The following is an 18354-nucleotide window of genomic DNA, read 5'->3' as shown; positions in this document are numbered from 1 at the left end:
TTGTTTTAAGATCAAGGCGATGACATCTCTAGAGAGAAAGTACTTACATTTTGCGGTTTGGAGTTGGAGGATCACATCTTGCTTTACTAAGTTCCTTCCAACAGATGAATTTAAAAATAATTTTATTATTTTTATTATTATTATTATTATTATTAATATTAATGGTAAAGTTTCGTTAAAACTGATTTGGTTTGTCTAGGTGTCCAAAACCGGTTAGTTAATGAAGTCATGCCATCTAGTAGTTTTGATGTGGGATTTCAATAGACTTTTGTTTTTAACAAAATATATTTTTTTACACACCACCCTAAACACACCTATCACAAACCAAACTAGTTTTTTAAACAATTAAATCTTAAAAATCATGTGAAAATCATTACTTCCTAATGCTATAAATAAGCACATACTTGCTTTTTGATAAACCACATTGCCCTTTTTTCTTATACTTTTTCTTTATCTTTTTCTTATTTTTTCTTCTTTTAAAAAGTGTTTCTTACTTTTATTGTTTGTTATATTTCTTTTTATATTTTGAAATTTTAATTAGAAAAATATAAGCGTATCAACTTATTTAATAACATTAAATTAATTATATAAACTATTTAAATTCATTATTTATTAATATTATGATTTATTATTTTGTATGTTTTTAGTTTTTATTTAAAAATCTTTTAAGTTTCTTGTCGTTTTATTTTAATAATTATATTTAAATCCGACTTTTAAGTCTTTATGGGTATGAGTACTTGCAAATTTTACGTCAATTCTGAAGTGTGTGTTAAAATAGCTTCTTTTTTTTGCAATAAGAATACTCCTAACATTGAAAAATCCGATCTTTTAAGTCTATAAATTATGGGTACTTGCTCTGATTTCACATAGTTTATACAATTGTGTAAAAATCGTTTCTTCTATCTCTCTCTCTCTTTTTTTTTTGGTAAAATGGAGGTAAGATTACTGTACTTGGCAATCACCATACTTCATGTTTCACTTTACCACTCCCTATGCAAAATCAAATTTACATTTCTCAAATTCCTAACATCAACTCATGAATTCATTCTTTTCCAGGGTTTTGAATGTAATGTGAAAAGATGAAGTCATGCTTTACGAATGACATATGAGGAATAGTTCTAAAGTGAAAATGGTTAGAGATAATTTGTTAATTTAATTGTTAGTAAGGGAAATGCCTTCAGCTCTGATAATAAAGTACTATTGTAATTATAACATTTGATTAGAAAAAAATTTAAATCATTATTGGGAAGAGAGATGAAAAAAATAATGCAAATGTTAATTATGTGATAATAATAATCTAAAAAAATGCCTAATGTAGATGTATAAGTTGGTATGTCCCTTTGCCAAAACCCAAACTAATTGTAATTAAGCTACAATAGGTAAGAAAAAAATATGTTACATCTTTGACTTTTCAAACTAAATTGCTATTTCTAGCATCAAGAAAAGGTTAATAGTGAACTTTTCTAAAAAAATTGATAAAAGTTTTTTCCAACTTCTTTTATAATGAAATTTCCTAAATTAGGTTAAAACTTCATATTATAAAGTAAAATGCTATTAAAAGATTTGTTCCATGTTTTGATGTCATAAAAAAAACCAACCATCTACCAAAACGATAATTGTATGATAGGGACCATTTGTATATGTTATGATTAAACACACGGGTACCATTACCGTAAACATGTAAACACACAGGGACCATTATTTTATTGAAAAAAAATATCATAATAACATTTAGCTGTTACAATGTTGGGTAATTTATGGTGGCTTGGATTAATAAATTGTTTTCTTCCTAATAAGAACCTTTATTCAATATTTTGTTATACGTTTTGATTTGTCAAAAAAAAAATAGGTGTCCTACAAAATTCAGAGCAGGTTGCTATGAAGTAAAATGTGCCTTCATTTTGTTTATCTAGTGCTATAATAAAATTGAAATTACATCCTAAGTAGACAATGAATATAGTGATATTTTGTTTGATAATAGGAATACGGTGACAATAGTTAATAACAACGTAAATGAAAGACATAGTAGTAAAGGGAAGACATAGTAGCTAAGGGAAGCATATCTAAAGAATGAGATCAAATAGAAAAATATCTTTGCTAGTTTTCGGGAGATATACACTAAAATATTAATAACAAAATTTAGGTACGATATACTTTAAAGTCAAAAGCTATTGATGTCTTGTGTACCTATAAATACCCCACACTTATCATTTGCTTGCCCTCAAGCAAAACTAATTATTGTTAATTTCAAACCTTCATCACTAACATAGCATAGAACAATCCATTTCGATTTCACCCATTATACCAAGACCTCATTGCATATATTTGTGTCTATAATTCCTAAAAACCTCTCAATCATAGCTACTCACAATCCTTATGAACCTTCACCCCTTAGCTTATACGATACTCATTTCTGCAACCCTCCGAATCAATCCTCAGAAATCTTTCTTAACCTCAAGGTGTTTTTGGTTAAGCTACCCAAGCATACATAATCTAGAAATTACAACTTTAGATACCACAATGGAGCTCTTGAAATTCTTCACTTCTTTGATATTTTATTTTTGATTTCTTTGAATTCACCATCTTTATTTTTTGATTTTTGGTATCTTCAGCTTTTGATTCTTCAGAATTTTGATCTTTTGATGTTCATACTTTGATAGCCCCAAAATTCTTACAACTTTTTGGTAATTTCTCTCTCTCTCTTTTTTCTTTTTATATAACTCACTTTTTTCACTTAAATCCTACATGCTTAGGCAAAGGAGCTTAACTTCAACCCTTATTGGTTAAATGTATTAGTCTAAATGCAATGACTATATAAGCTTTACTGGATAGATTTCAGGTGCATGCTTCAAAACATATTATGCCATATAAACTACCAGATTACCTTTCATATCTCATGACTTTTCACTAAGACTTGGGAAACCACAAATATGCTATAACATATATTGGCTCAATTAAACATTTGAGCTCTCATTGGATCATCCCATACAACACTAACAACTTAAGTTCAAATTATCACTAGATTTAATTTTTAGCTTATTATTTCAAATCCATTTTTAAAAATTTTCAAACTTTTCGAATTTTTATAATTTTCTAGCAATTTACTTTTTCAACCCCCACCCCACACTTATTACATACAATGCCCTCATTGTATGTGTAAAATAAATTAAAAACAAGAAAAAGGAACAAACTCCCCTGGGGTAATAGTGATGATATCGAATTCTTCATATGTGAGATAAGTTGTGCATCTTGAATACGGACTTCTTTAAAATTGGAACTTGGATCTTTAAGAAATGAGCCATGTAAATGTGCCGACAAAAATTTGGAATCGAGCCTTCAATATTCAACAAATGTGACGCAGAAAAATCTCCAAAGCATAAAGAACAATGTGGGAAAGCATACGCCACATTGCATGGTTGAGAAAATAAGCCATAAGTATCTTCATAATAATTCCAAGAAGGATGGTGGTGATCCATGGAACAAATATGGAATAATGGTCTTCAATTTTGTGAAAATTTAAGATTCACGACGTGAGGTAGTATAGTTCACAACATGAAGTCGCAAAAACGCGCATTCTGGAAAACCATCAATAACTGACTCACGACGTGAGATATATGCATTCACGTCGTGAGAATTGGAGAAAAGAATTTTCTCCAATTCTTCCTTCAATTAGTGCACTTCACCCAATTGTCTTAATGAATTAAGACACTTCTAAAACTCTATGTTTTCATGACTCTCTTCTCGAACTCTCTCGATTAACCCCACACTTATTTTTATTGTGGGTCTCGACTCTCGACTCTAAATACCCGGCTAAACATATATTCACTCATATCTCGTTATCCCTCTCTGCGTTTCTTTAACCAATTCTGAAAATACAACCAAGAGAAGTGAACAAGAACATAATAACTTAAAAGTTTTACAATCCCAAACAAATGAAAAACAAACAAACAAACTAAAAATAAATAAAAGAAACTAAATAAACTAAACTAAACTAAAAAGGATAGACTAATCATCTTCTTCATCTTCATACGCTCCACTTGTCCCCGCTCCATCTCCTCTCGGCATCCACAGTTCCTCCCAAGTCGGAATGTACAGGCATTGAGGAGGCACTATAGGAGGTCGCACTTCATTCATGTGGGAGTATATACTCTCGAGAAGTTGGGTATTGTAAGTCAAACCCCCGCGAAGATTATCCAAGTATGTACCCACCCGACTTTGAAACGGGTCGGTAGGTACTCCACACTTAAATTGTTAAGGGGGTTGTGTGAAACCAACCCAAAATTTTTAGTGAGAAATGGGTTTAACCGATCAAGGAGTCCCACCTCCCTAAGCTTGTGCCAGTTGACAGTTAGAACAACCACAAATTCCCTGTTGTGAAACCAACCCAATCTGTTGTTCTATCTATTAAGCACATCCCGAGATATGTTGGTTGGAAACATATAAAACGAGTGTAAATTAGCAACCCCCCCAGAGCATCTTGAACATCTCGCCTTGGTGGCATTTTTATGCAAGAGAATAACCAAGGAACAAAACCAAAAACATAAAGGCATTAAATACATAACAGAATCAAAACAATGCTGGAAGTCAGTATTCACTTCGTGAGTTTTGCGAACTCACATCGTGAATACAGCACAAAGGCAGTCTGCGACATTTCTCAATGTCGAACAATTTTCTTAACAAATTAAGTTCAGTAATCGCTAAGGGTTTTGTCCAAAAACAATTTCAAGCACATTACAGGGGAATGCATGATAAAATTCGGGCATACTCATGGGTAATTTGCAATTTGAAAACAATTAACACAAACCCTAGCCCCTAAATGTAATAAACTAAACAAAATAAAGGATTAAAACATGAAATATTACCTTAAACAAATGTTAAGTAAGAAAAATTGTAGAAGATTGGAGGAAATGGCCGAAATCAATAATTTGGGGGGGGGGGGACCAAGAGTGGAATTCACTTCGTGAGTTTTGGTATAATGGTGGTCAAAGTGTTTCTGATTTGTTTATGCTGTGGTCTTGTGAACTTTTAAGTCCACGTTGTGATCTTTGAGGACTCACGTCGTGAGTTAGTCTGGGCTAATATATTTGGGCCAATTTAATTGAACAAAAGATGGGCTATAAAAAAAAGAGATCATATAAATCAAGCCCACCCGTATTACAATTTGGATTCACGTCGTGAGATTTATGGGCTCATGTCGTGAGGCTTCGCTGGGCGTAAAACTCGGCCTAATTGACAATTCCATTTTATTTTAGAAACCTTTATTTGTTTGACCACTTAAATTTAAATTCCCCCACACTTGAATTTTTTTACTAATTAAATTACTAAGACAATTAGATGATTAATTATCCTAAAAAAACTATTCTAAATGCAAAAATGAAAAGAAATTCAAACCGAGCTCGGGTTGCCTCCCGAGAAGCGCTTCTTTTTGTTAGAGTCATGAGCCGGACTCTGTGCCGCCTCACGTTGAGTTTTCCGGGGTGTCCATCACCAACTGTATCATTTGCTCCTTCCATCTCCTTTTGTACGCTTGAACTCGTCAGATATACGCCTTTTTAGAATTCTCTTTTTTAGTCTTCACCTTGTTTACTTCAAGATTGCGTTTAATCCCCTTATTCTCCAATTTTTCTTCATTCTTTAGCTCTACGGGAACCATCTTTTCTTCCACAGCTGAACTCGTTTCCTTAGAAGTAACCTCGTCCTCGTCACTCGATAAATCTTCACTTTCCTCACTCACCAAGAAGTTGGATTCTTATAAGCAATTACTTCAAACACAAGTGGAACGTTTGCTCTTGGTTTGGTGTGCTTGACTTGTTGAATTGTCTTAAGTTCTTCTTCCATTAGCTTCTCCAACTCTTCAAGTTCATCTTCTTCATCAATATTGACGACTTCTCCTTGAACATCATTCCCTTGAAAACCATCTTCTACTCCAAAAGTTGTTTCATCATCTCCAACTCCTAAAGTTAGCTTGGACTCACGAATGTCAACCAAGGCTCGAGCAGTATTTAGTAAAGGGCGACCAATAATAACTGGAACATTAGCATCTTCTTTCATGTCCATAACAACAAAGTCAATTGGAAAAACGAATTTTCCAATTTTTACCAAGATGTCTTCCACAATGCCTCTAGGATGTGTCACTGAACGCTTAGCCATGTGAATTTTCATTCTTGTAGCCTTCAAATCCGGAAGATTAAGCTTTTGATAAAACGAGAAAGGCATTAGATTTATGCTAGCTCCAGAATCAGCTAAGGCATAAGTCTTTGTATTATTTCCAAACTCACACGGAAGGGTAAGGCGTCCAGGGTCTCCCATCTTCTTTGGTAACTCTCCCAATACAACCTTAGAACTTTGCTCACTAAGAATCACCTTAGAATTCTTTTTTAATTGCTGGCGAGTATCTATTAAATCTTGTAAGAACTTCACGTATTCAGGAACTTTGGATAATGATTTTTTTAAAGGAGTATTTATTGGAATACCCTTCACTTGCTTCATAAATTTCAAGTGCTCCTATTCCAGCGGATGAATATTAGCTCGGGACAGAAACGGTAAAGGAGGACGATAAGCCGGAACATTTGCTGAATTTTTCTGTTCAGACCCAGCCCACGTCGTGAGCTCGATGTTTCAGCAGAATTTTTCTCGTCGAGTTTTGACTTTTTCGCCCTTGGTCCGGACTGTTGTGGCTCCACTTCTAAAGCATCTTCTTCAGTTTCAATCACCATGACATGTGATTGAGTCTTCTTGTCGGGAAATTGTGGAGATAATTTTTCATTAACCAAAGTTGTTAGTTGACCAAGTTGGGCTTTGAGATTTTGGATCGACGCTTGATGATTTCTTAATAATGCTTGCTGGTCAATCATCATGGCCTGTTGATCTTTCATCATGACTTGTTGCTCCTTCATCATCAATTTTTGATCTTTTATAGCTGCATCTGTCTCGTCATGTCTCTTTTCTGAAGCCTCCATAAAACGAGCTAACATGTTTTCTAAGTCAAATTTCTTATCAGCTGCTGGTTGTTCCTTTTGGTAGAAGCCTCGGCCAGTCTGCCTATACTTTTCTTCTTCTGCTTCTTATACTCATCGTACGACAACCACTCCTTCTTTGGTTTTCTCTAATCTTCATCATACTTATCTCCACTTGAGTAGAAAACTTGTACCTTTTTATTCCCGTTATCATCTAAGTGACAGTCCTTGGTCAAGTGTGGACCATTACGCCTTTCACATCCTACTTTAATGGTATGTATTGACTGATCCATTTGGGTCATCCTCCGGTCCATAGTATTAAGCATTGCTAGCACAACAGCCATGTCTTCCGATGTTCCACTACCAATTCCCCTTGTTCCATCAAGTCTCGGGTTATGGTACTCACGAGAATGCTTTGAGAACTCCTCTATCAACTCCTTCACTTCGCCCAAATTTTTCTTAGTAAGTGGTCCTTGAGAGTTAAGGAGTTGCCTTGTCCTGACATTTACTCCATAAAATATAGACACTTCTTGTTGTATGTTGAGGTCATTTTGAGGACAATTTCTTAGTAATCCTTTATATCGCTCCCACGCCTCATAAAGTGACTCTCCCGGTTGTTGCTCAAAGTTGGCTATTGCCTTCTTGAGTTTAGATATCATGGATGGTGGGCAAAATTGTTCCAAAAATTGCACGCGCATCTGTGCCCAAGTAGTGATTCTACCAAGTGGAAGTGCCTTCAACCAGTCTTTTGCAGCTCCCTTAAAAGTGACGGAAAGCATCCTTAACAAAACTGTATCCCTAGGAACATTTGGGACATTGAAGTAGTCTGCAATGTCATTGACCTCGTCTAGATGTTTGTAAGCATCCTCATGGTCTTTGCCGGAAAATGGGACATCCTTAAGCGCAGTAAGAATGTGCCCTTTCAACACGAAGGTGGCAGTGGCGGGAATTGTCGGCTGCACCAAACCAGGACCAGCATCATCTCTTATTTGTTTCTTGTATGCTCCCATGGACATATCAACAATGTCCGCCATCTCGTTCTCTTGCTCGTTTTCAGGTTTACTCGCCTCTAATTTGAATTCGGGATGAGACTCGTACTCAGAATCTTGTGGATTAGGATTCTTTTCTAAGTGTTCAGTTGTGTTTACTTCTTTCGATGAACTACTCGATTCTCCTACGTTTTTCCCTTTCTTCTTTCCAAACACCGATTTAAGGTCTTTAAAGGTCGACTTCTTTGGTGTTTGGTCTTCTCCTACGTTCTTATTCGTTTTTTGGTGAAGGGCCGACTCTAGATAAGGTGTTTTGTAGCCTCGTGTCATCAACTGCTGCAATAAAACAAAAATAAAAACGTAAAACTGAACGAAGATTAAATAAAAATAGCCTACTGACTGGCCACCACGACGTGGTAAAGATCACCACCTCGTGTTGTCGCAGAAAAACTAGACAGAAAAGAAAAACGACAAAAAACAAAAAACTACTGAACTCACGTCGTGAGCTTATGGCTCACGTTGTGAGTTTAGTACTAAAATAAAAAAACTAAGCTGAAAAATTAACTTTTTGCAAGTTTTACCCCACAAAAATGATCGATTAACCTAAAGCAAATAAATCAACAATCAAATAAGTCGTTCCCCGGGAACGGCGCCAAAAACTTGATGTGCACAGATTATACCTATCTAGTTTTAAATTTATAACCTAACGAACTTAACTAGCTAGAATGCACCTAGGCAGTGTACCTAGTCGAATTATAGGATAGTTTAGGCAAGTCGGGTGTCGATCACAGGGAATGGTTTTAATTAATTAATTTACCTACTATTAAATTAACTTAAGTTCTAGCAAAGTAACGGTTTTTTTTATCTAATTTTGCAAGTTTAGATGAACTTAACTTCTTAACACAATTCAATCAAATAACAAAAACACTTCTGTTAGTTTGATTCCACTTTCCCTCAATGGTTTAACTATTAATTATGATAATTCCTGTTGGTTACCAATTAATGTATTATTAGTAATTGAATTCCAAATTAACTAATGTTGAATTAATTCATGTAGATCTATGCATAGTCACACATATTTTAACACAAAATTAATCATTAAATAGAATTGGAGCAATGTAAGATTTAGTTAACAAACATAATTATGTTCATAATATGAGTTCTCTAGCACAACCAAATTCAATAGTTCAATTACTTATCTAAGATTGGTTTAATCTTAGCTCTAATAATCTAATGTTCACTAAATTACTAGGTAATCAAATTCATGTAGATTAATGGTCATTAACTACACAAAATAAGAATTCAAAGCAATCTAATATCAAATTAAGCATGCTAGGTGGAATCAATCAAACACAAGACATTAACCAACAAGAAAAGTCTAAATTGAATAAATCAAACCATGAGTTCCAGATTCATCTAGCTAACAGAAGCAACTAGATTTAGCTACTCATACTAACAAATAAACTCAAAGAAATCATAATTGAAAGCATTGTAAAAGTACCAAACTAGAAAGTAAAGTATGCTCTAATCCTTCTTCCTTGGTGTTAAAACCAGATTCCTAGTCTTCTTTTCTTCTGAATTCGACTTCTGGAAACCTTCTCAAGCCAGCCAACCTCCTAAAAGTCGTAAGGTTCAAGGATTTATATAAATTTCGAAATATCCCCACTCAAGTCGTGAGTATAGACGTCTCACGTCGTGAGTCCAGTAGTTATCTGTATTCAACACGGACTCTTGCTTCGCGATGTCTATCTTCTAGAAAGTCCTTACTCACGTCGTGAGACTTAACACCTCACGTCGTGAATACGTGTTTTTGCTGGATTTTTCATCTTTCAAGCCTTTATCCTCCAAAGTTCCAATCTTTAACGCTTTTAGTCCCTTTTACTCAAAATGTCTTCTTTTTGGCTGCAAAATATAATTTAACCTTATAAGTACCATTATTCCATGCAAATAACCAAAAATATGTATAAAAATGTATTCAAATAATTCCAAAAAGTATATATAAATATGGCAATATCAACTATAAATAAATGAGTAAAATAGAAATAATATCGATTAGAAATAAATAAGGAAGTAAATACAAATAATATTGATTAGGTAAAAATAAGGGAGTCAAATAGGAACAATATTGATTTATTACGCTTTGAAAAAAAAGCTAAGCGAGAATGAATTTAAGCATTTCCATGTAACATCTTTGATAGCTTAATACTCTGAAAATGTATCGTTTGGCACCAAGTGATTTTTATTTATAAAATAGTATATATAATAACAGATTATTCAACAATGTAATTAAGTTGTACAAGAGATCATTCAATTTTAAATTTTGTGATGGATATTTTTAAATGAGATTCACCTAAAATGATTCTACTAAATTTTGTTTGACCGTAAAGGCGTAACACCCTACATTTATATAGGGCACAACACCCTAAATTAGGCCTTTATATAGGGCACAACACCCTAAATTAGGGTTTCATTAAATCGCACGTACGTCCCGCGTACATGAGTGTACACCCCGTGTACGTGCCCGGAGTCCCGATCAACACCTCGCATTACTACGCTAAGCGTACTATCTTCTCAGCTAGTACGCTAAGCGTATCAAGTGGTACGCCCCGCGTACTACGTCAGGGACCAATATGCAACATTTAAATAAAAAATGTCGAAAATAAAACATACCAAGATTCAAGTGTTACATGTTGTGTCATTAACTCTCTATCTTTTTGCTCCTGCTTCACCCGTGCATGCCTTTCTAGGAACTCTAACTGACGACATTTCAACTCATCTTTTTTCTTTTTGTAATAAATTATGCTCATCCTATTTTGCTTTCATTTCTGCCGCATATTTTGCTTTCGCCTCAACCTCCTCTGCATGCCTTGCATCGCGTCTAGCTTTGTCACGTCGGGGCGGTCGTCGTGGTGGGAAGATCTCCTCGATATCATCCGGGATCTCATCGGTGTCGGCATTTAGGTCGATGTGAACTCGTACATCCGACACGTCGACCGAGCTCGAATTTCGAGACCTCTTGGATTGAACTTCGGACGATGTAGGAGTTTTATTCCTACATCGTGCATCCTTTTCTTATTTTTTATTCTTTAAAAAAATGTGTCTTATTTTTATTGTTTGTTATATTTCCTTTTATATTTTGAAATTTTTATTATCATAATATAATCGAATCAACTTATTTAATAACATTAAATTAATTATATAAACTATTTAAATTCATTATTTATTAATATTATTTTTTATTATTTTGTGTATTTTTATTTTTATTTAAAAATCTTTTAAGTTTCTTGTATTTTTATTATAATAATTATATTTAGATTATATTATATAAATTGTTATTTATATGCATACTAATTTAGAAGTCCTTGTTGGACAGGGCTGAAATTTTTTTTTTTTTGTTTATTTTTTATGCTGTGTTCTTTGTCTTTGTCTACTTAAATTTTTAGTACTGGATCTCAAAGTGGATTACACGGGTCTTCATTGTTTTGTTGAATGGTGGATGTCTGGATTATTATTTAAACACGTGTTATGTTACGTGGTGTTTTCTGTGTACCTTATCTATCTTCCTCATCTTCTCAACGCCTCCCACATCCAATTACCTTTTACCGCTTCAAACCCAAGATTTTGGACATAATCGATCCATCCTATTTCTCTTATTCCATCCTTCATGGAATCTCATTACCCACTGCTTCGCTGCCGTTTCTACTGCTGCCATCGTCGGCTTCCTTCTGTGTCGTTTCACGACGGGACTGCAACAAGCGAAGTGATGCAGCATCCCCGACCAGCATGAATTTGGGCGTTATCACAGCCCAATTCCTTTTTCCCCTTCTTTGTCTTTCCAACTTCTTAGGTATGTTTTTACTATTCATCTTTTTTCTATTTCATCTGAAAAATTCATGAATTTTGTTGCAGAGGGGTATTACTGGGCAAGAACAACAGAGAGGAAACCATCAAGATTGAGGTCGGGTTATTTGAAAGTGGGTAATGCCGGAATTGACCCTCTCTCTGTCACAGTCACCATCGATAGGTGAAATGGGCATACATCTTCTTAGTTTTCGCAAATTAAAGATATTGGAGATTTTCGAAGTGGGACCTTGCCAGATACAAATCCACGTATGTATTCGATATTTGTGCAAGTGGCAAATCGAGGTCCTCATTTTTATGTATTATGAAGTTAAGTTTAATAGCAACTTACTTTCATTTGGTTGTCTATTGAAGCATCGTACATTTATGTCCTTCCTATTACACTATAAATGACACCAATAGAAAAGAATATAGATTAATAGATTGAAATTAACACTGGAACAACAGGCCATTGGAGATGACTCCCCGATTACCAACAAATCGACATTTTTTAGAATCCACCTCCACTAATTCTACACACACAATCAATAACAACAACAAACTCATAATGACAACAACTTAATGAAAAAAAAAACAAATACTATCCTAACCCATAACAACAAGCAACATACACATTCAACAAAAAAAAAGTTTGTTGTTATTTTCTGTTTTTTAATAAAAGGCTATGAAATACCCTCCAACCCCCGACTCCAACACCCGCAACGCGGGATTCTTCCCTAGTTCCTACTAAAAACAAATATATGTCTACCTATTGAAATTACTTTAATTAATGGACCATTTTTTTCTAAAAGAAACCTGTAAATCCACATTAAATGTTATGCTATACTATTCTTAAACAAAATATATATGTGAGTTCTTTTTTAAATATAAAATTCAAAAAAAATATAAGTAAAAAAGGAAGTATGCCGTTAAAAACGTTGCAAAAGAAAGAGAAAAAAAATCCTTTTTTTATTGTTGAACGACGCAATATATATATATATATATATATATATATATATATATATATATATATATATATATATATATATATATATATACTAATTTTGAATTATAAAATAAAAATAAAAAATAAGTAAAAAAAGTAATAAAAAAAGAAGTGTGCAGTTAAGAAAAAATTTGTGAGTTTTTTTTATCTTATTAAAAAATACGTTTAAAATTAATAATATTGGTAAAAGTAATAAAATTAGTAATAAAAACGTAATTACTATATAATAAAATTAATAGTGATTAGATTATAACGAACTAAGAATATAAAAATTAAATGATTATAGTTATTAATTAAAAAATGATCGTTAACTTGATACGTTGATTTTGAACATGTTTTTGAGATTTTGGATTCCGAAATATTAATTGTTGTCAAAAACATATTGTCTAAATTTGAATCCAAAAATACTCTGTGTGTATAAGGTTTTTTTAGTATAAAACTAATAAAAAAAAGACAACGAAATGTGCTATATGTTTTAATTTTATAGTTATTTCCAAAACAGATAACTATTCATTTATTTTATAATTATTAATTAAAATATAATAATAATCATTACTTAATTTCTATTGTAATAATAACATTTGATTAGAAAAAAATTTAAATCATTATTGGGAAGAGAGATGAAAAAAAAAATACAAATGTTAATTATATGATAATAATAATCTAAAGAAATGTCTAATGTACGATGTAGAAGTTAATGTGTTCATACTAGAACCCTTTCCTAAAACCCAAATTAATTGTAATTAAGCTACAATAGGTAAGAAAAAAATATGTTACATCTTTGACTTTTCAAACTAAATTGCTATTTCTAGCATCAAGAAAAGATTAATAGTGAACTTTTTAAAAAAAATTGAGAAAAGTATTTTCCAGGTTCTTTTATAATGAAATTTCCTAAATTAGGTTAAAACTTCATATTATAAAGTAGAATGCTATTACAAGATTTGTTCCATGTTTTGATGTCATAAAAAAACCAACCATCTAACAAAACGATAATTGTATGGTAGAGACCATTTGTATATGTTACAATTAAATACACGAGGTACTGTTATTGTAAACACTAAACACACAGGTACCATTATTATATAAATAAATATCATAATAACATTTAACTGTTACAATGTTGGGTAATTTATGGTGACTTGGTTTAATAAATTGTTTGCTTCCTAATAAGAATCTTTATTCAATATTTTGCTCCACTTTTTGATTTGGCAAAAGAAAAAAAAAAGGCGTCCGACAAACTTCAAAGCAGGTTGCTATGAAATAAAAGGTGGCCTCATTCAGTTTATCTATTGCTATAATAGAATTGACATTACATCCTAAGTAGACAATGAATATGGTGATAATTTCTTTGATATTAGTTTTTCAAGAGGAATACGGTGACAATAGTTAATAATGATGAGAATAAAACTCTTTAAGATCGATGAGATCCTTAACAAGTAACACAATAACACGAAGCAAATAAGAACACAAGATGAATCAATACTTATGTCGAATGATTAAAAAGCCACACCTCAGAAGAACTCTATGAAGAATTGCTACTGTAGAGGTGTGGTAGAGTTACAATGATAAAAATCAACAACTGCCTAACATATGGTGTATGCATGCACTACATATAGTAAACCCTAATAAATGAAACACGGCTGGACAGGCCCAGTACCGTGAGAATAATGGACTTAGACCAAAAGCCCAATGACGCAACACTTCTTATGCCAACAATCTCCCCCTTTGCGTCAATTGAGGCGAGAGATTACTGTTGCAAAACCTGCGTGGTCTTCTTTACTGTTTTGAACACCTTCGGTATGATTGCAAGAATAGTGCGACGAAAGTTAATATACCACCGAAGCATGTCATTGAAAATCTTCTTTGCATCATCATCATTGGATTTACATATGTTTATTATATCCAGAGTATGTTCAATAGCAACAGTGGAAAACAGATGTTTGTCAGACAAGGCGAACAGGCACTTCAATGGAGTAGCCGAAGCTCCAATTTCTTTAGTAAACATCACCGTCAAGTGTTCGGTGTCAATCTTGCCCATACGCATCTTATTCACATCACTAGCTTTGCCAATGGGTTTGACAGTAGGCTTCTTCCTCAGAGCAGAAGCAATCTCCTAATCAAGCTTTGCTACTTCATGTATATACGATACCAACATTCTCTTTATGTGATCAAGAATGGGTTCGTACTTCTGCTCGTTAGTCAGCAAAAGGTAAGTCAATAGAATCCAATCATGAGGATTGAGATTTGGCAGATCAGCAAGAGAAATTTCATGAACTGAATCTTCAGAACCACGAGTAATCCGAAACTTCACATTGATAAATTTCCCCGCGGCAACTGGCTTCATAACCTTGACCGTAGTAATCTTCTTTGCACTCCAGGTCATATATTGAGGTTGGGAGAAAGCAAGATAATAATCAATCAGTTCTCTATCAACCTTTGGGTCAGGTGAGGGAATAGAAGCGATTGGCTCAAAACAATGAAAAACGAATGCCCTTCGGGTGATCGGCATATCGAATTGCGAGTCTTTAGTATTAACCAAGTCAAAAGAAGTGACTGGTTCAAGCCAATGAGTACTTGGGGACTCAATCGCTTCCTTCAGTAGGTTTTCCAATGTCCATAATTGAAAAAGAGATTTACTTCATTCCAAAATGTCATGGGCGTTTTTATCTTTTCTTTCCCTCTCTTCGGTTTCAGGAGTTTGCTTTAACAACTCTTCTTGATTCTCTTCTTCCTCTCCACTTACACCAATGATTTTCTTTCCTTTGTTTTGAACCGTTGAACCCGAAGCTTCATTATCCTTCGGTTCTTTGGTGACATTTGGTTTAACAGGAGGAGGTTGAAGATTTACACTTGTTGGAGTTTGGCTTGTGGGGGTTTGTTTTGGTGCTTGATCTGCTTCTCCCCCTTGTTTTGGAAGGACACCCGCCTCCGAAACACCTTCGATCCTGCTCAGAATTGCAAGTGCAGGACGCAATTTTTCAGCCAAATGTCTCCTGATGGTGATGGTGAGAACAATATCATGGGCATCCAGGAGATCGACCATAGTAGTTATTGTAGTACGTATAGGTGTATGGGCATTCCAACCCGATGGTTGTGGGCCGAGAGTATTCCATCCCAATAGGATGATTGGGCTCGTAGTATGTAGACATTCCAACACGATGGTTGAGGGCCAGGGGTATTCCTACAATAACTACTATGGGTCCAATCATCTCGTAAGATGGAATACCCCAGGCCCCTCAACCATCGGGTTAGAATGCCAACATACTATGAGTCCAATCATCCTACCGGGATGGAATACTCCTGGCCCACAACCATCGGGTTGGAATGCCCCACTTCCTATACATACAATAACTACTACTATGGGTCCAATCATCCCTCGGGATGGAATACCCCAGGCCCCTCAACCATCGGGTTGGAATGCCAACCTACTACGAGTCCAATCATCCCATCTGGATGGAATACTCTCGGCCCACAACCATCGGGTTGGAATGCCCCTAGACTAGCAACATGCACACATAACAGGCAACCACATAACACTCTACAGAACCAACATACTAGGGCCCTATCATCCTACCGGGATGGAATACCCTCTGCTACTACTCAACATACATAACCCGCAGGTAACCTCCTACCAGCGTACATAAGGCAAGACGTTGTACAGGTCTATAAATAACCACTACCCAACTACCAGGGCGCTGATCCAACAGAACTAGCCATCACTTAACTATCCATTCCTCTAGGATACTAAGCTAGCAAGGCATATCCTCATATCATTATCCTATCTACCAGGATACTAGAAAGCATATCATCACATAACATAACAAGCTCTAAACAACAATTCAAAGGGCCGGCCTTGGTGCCTTAGACCCTTGAGTACAGTGAGGATAACTCACCTGAAATGAAGAACCGAACCACGGAAGCACACACCCGAAGCACTGCTCCAAACTCCAACACCTATTGCCATCAATTGACAATTGACATAAATAATCAATTACCATAACACCCTTGAAGGTCAAAGTCAAAGTCCAGGCCAAAGTCAAACTTCCTGACAAACCCTACTCGCCGAGTCAACCCGTTGACTCGTCGAGTCCTTATACTCTGAAAACTCTTAGAACACGACCTAACTCGCCGAGTCACCCCAAGACTCGTCGAGTCCAACGATCTCCGAGTCCCAACCTGTCCAACTCACTGAGTCACCCCTCGATTCACTGATATGCGTCTTAACCAAAAGAGGTTAGGGGTTCTGCGACCTGACTCGCCGAGTCCAAGAACAGACTCGCCGAGTCCAAGGCAATCTTCAACAGACTCGCCGAGTTGTTCTTCAACTCGTCGAGTCCATGCACATGTTCATACAACTCGTCGAGTACACCCATGTGACTTGCCGTGTCTCTCCAGTTCTCAATCCATACAGAGGCTTTTCGAGCCATGCAGGGGCTCCAATCCATAGATCCAATCTTCTACACTCTAACCCTTACATAAAGTTGCAAACTTTATGTGAAACCAAGGAGATATAGGCCCAAAACACTCTAGGGCTAGGGTTCATGACAAAGGGGCTTTACCAACAACTCTTAGACATAAGCTTTATGACATTTTGGACCATCACAAGCCTAGATCTGAAGTAGCAACCTCAGATCTAAGCCTCTAACTCGAAATAGCTCTCAATCATACCAAAAATGCCCCGAATCTCAAATGATAATAGATCTAGATGCAAAAGAGCCCAAGCAACAGATTATTACCTCCAATATGAGCTCCAACAGAAGTAGATCCCGGATCTACACCACTCCTTAGCAGCAAACCTCTTGATATCAGGGACACGCTTCCGCCCCTGCAACGCTAGATTCCATAAACACCCACTGAGCTCTGCTAAGAACTAATCCATCTTCCTTCGCCCAAAAATGGTGATAACCCTGATAACTTGCACCCTGGAATGAATCCTATTCCACCCTCTGGTTCTATCCCTTACGCTCTGACAGGATGCTGCATCCTTCAGCTCCCATAACCCATCAACCAACCATATCGCCTAACCACTCGTACCTGGCCTAATCAGCCCCGGGCTGGAATACCAGGCACACCTATAACGGGTCCAGTCATCCCTAGGATGGTATACCCTAGCATCTCATGTATGTTTGGCCCAATCAACCCTCGGGTTGGAATACCAAACACACCAGGTCCAATCAATCATAGGGTCCGGTCATCCTCATGATGGAATACCCCAGATTGGGATACCTCCACTTACATAACTCAAACCTACAACCATACTCGGGACCAAGGACCTTGTCCTTGCGTCACCCTTGAACCTTTCGGTTCGCCACAACTGAGTGTAACCCACTCATACCTACCTATCACGATCTCTAGGTCTTTGACCTCCGAGTGTAATATCCTTATACAGTCCTCATCACCGGTCCAGACTGCTCCCGAGTCTGTTAACCTGCTATCTCACTTTCCTCTGTCCAAACCTCCAATCTGGAGCCACTATCCCCCTCCTCTTCCAAGGAGACTAAAAACACGCCTACGCATCATTCAACATTGCCACAGCGACAGATCCTCGCTATACATCACCCCT

General features: G+C 35.6%; 1 non-coding gene across 1 annotated transcript; it reads left to right on the top strand.

The window, feature by feature from the left end:
* The first annotated feature begins 7499 nt into the window (after positions 1–7499).
* Positions 7500–7606, top strand: LOC145135372 (small nucleolar RNA R71). Its single transcript, XR_013719834.1, has one exon. It is a non-coding gene; the product is annotated as a small nucleolar RNA R71 (small nucleolar RNA).
* Positions 7607–18354: the final 10748 nt, after the last annotated feature.

This window comes from Lactuca virosa, chromosome 8 (assembly GCF_052849685.1).
Source record: "Lactuca virosa cultivar CGN04683 chromosome 8, Lactuca_virosa_CGN04683_v6, whole genome shotgun sequence".
Taxonomy (NCBI): Eukaryota; Viridiplantae; Streptophyta; class Magnoliopsida; order Asterales; family Asteraceae; genus Lactuca; species Lactuca virosa.
This window is presented reverse-complemented; position numbering and strand designations above follow the sequence as displayed.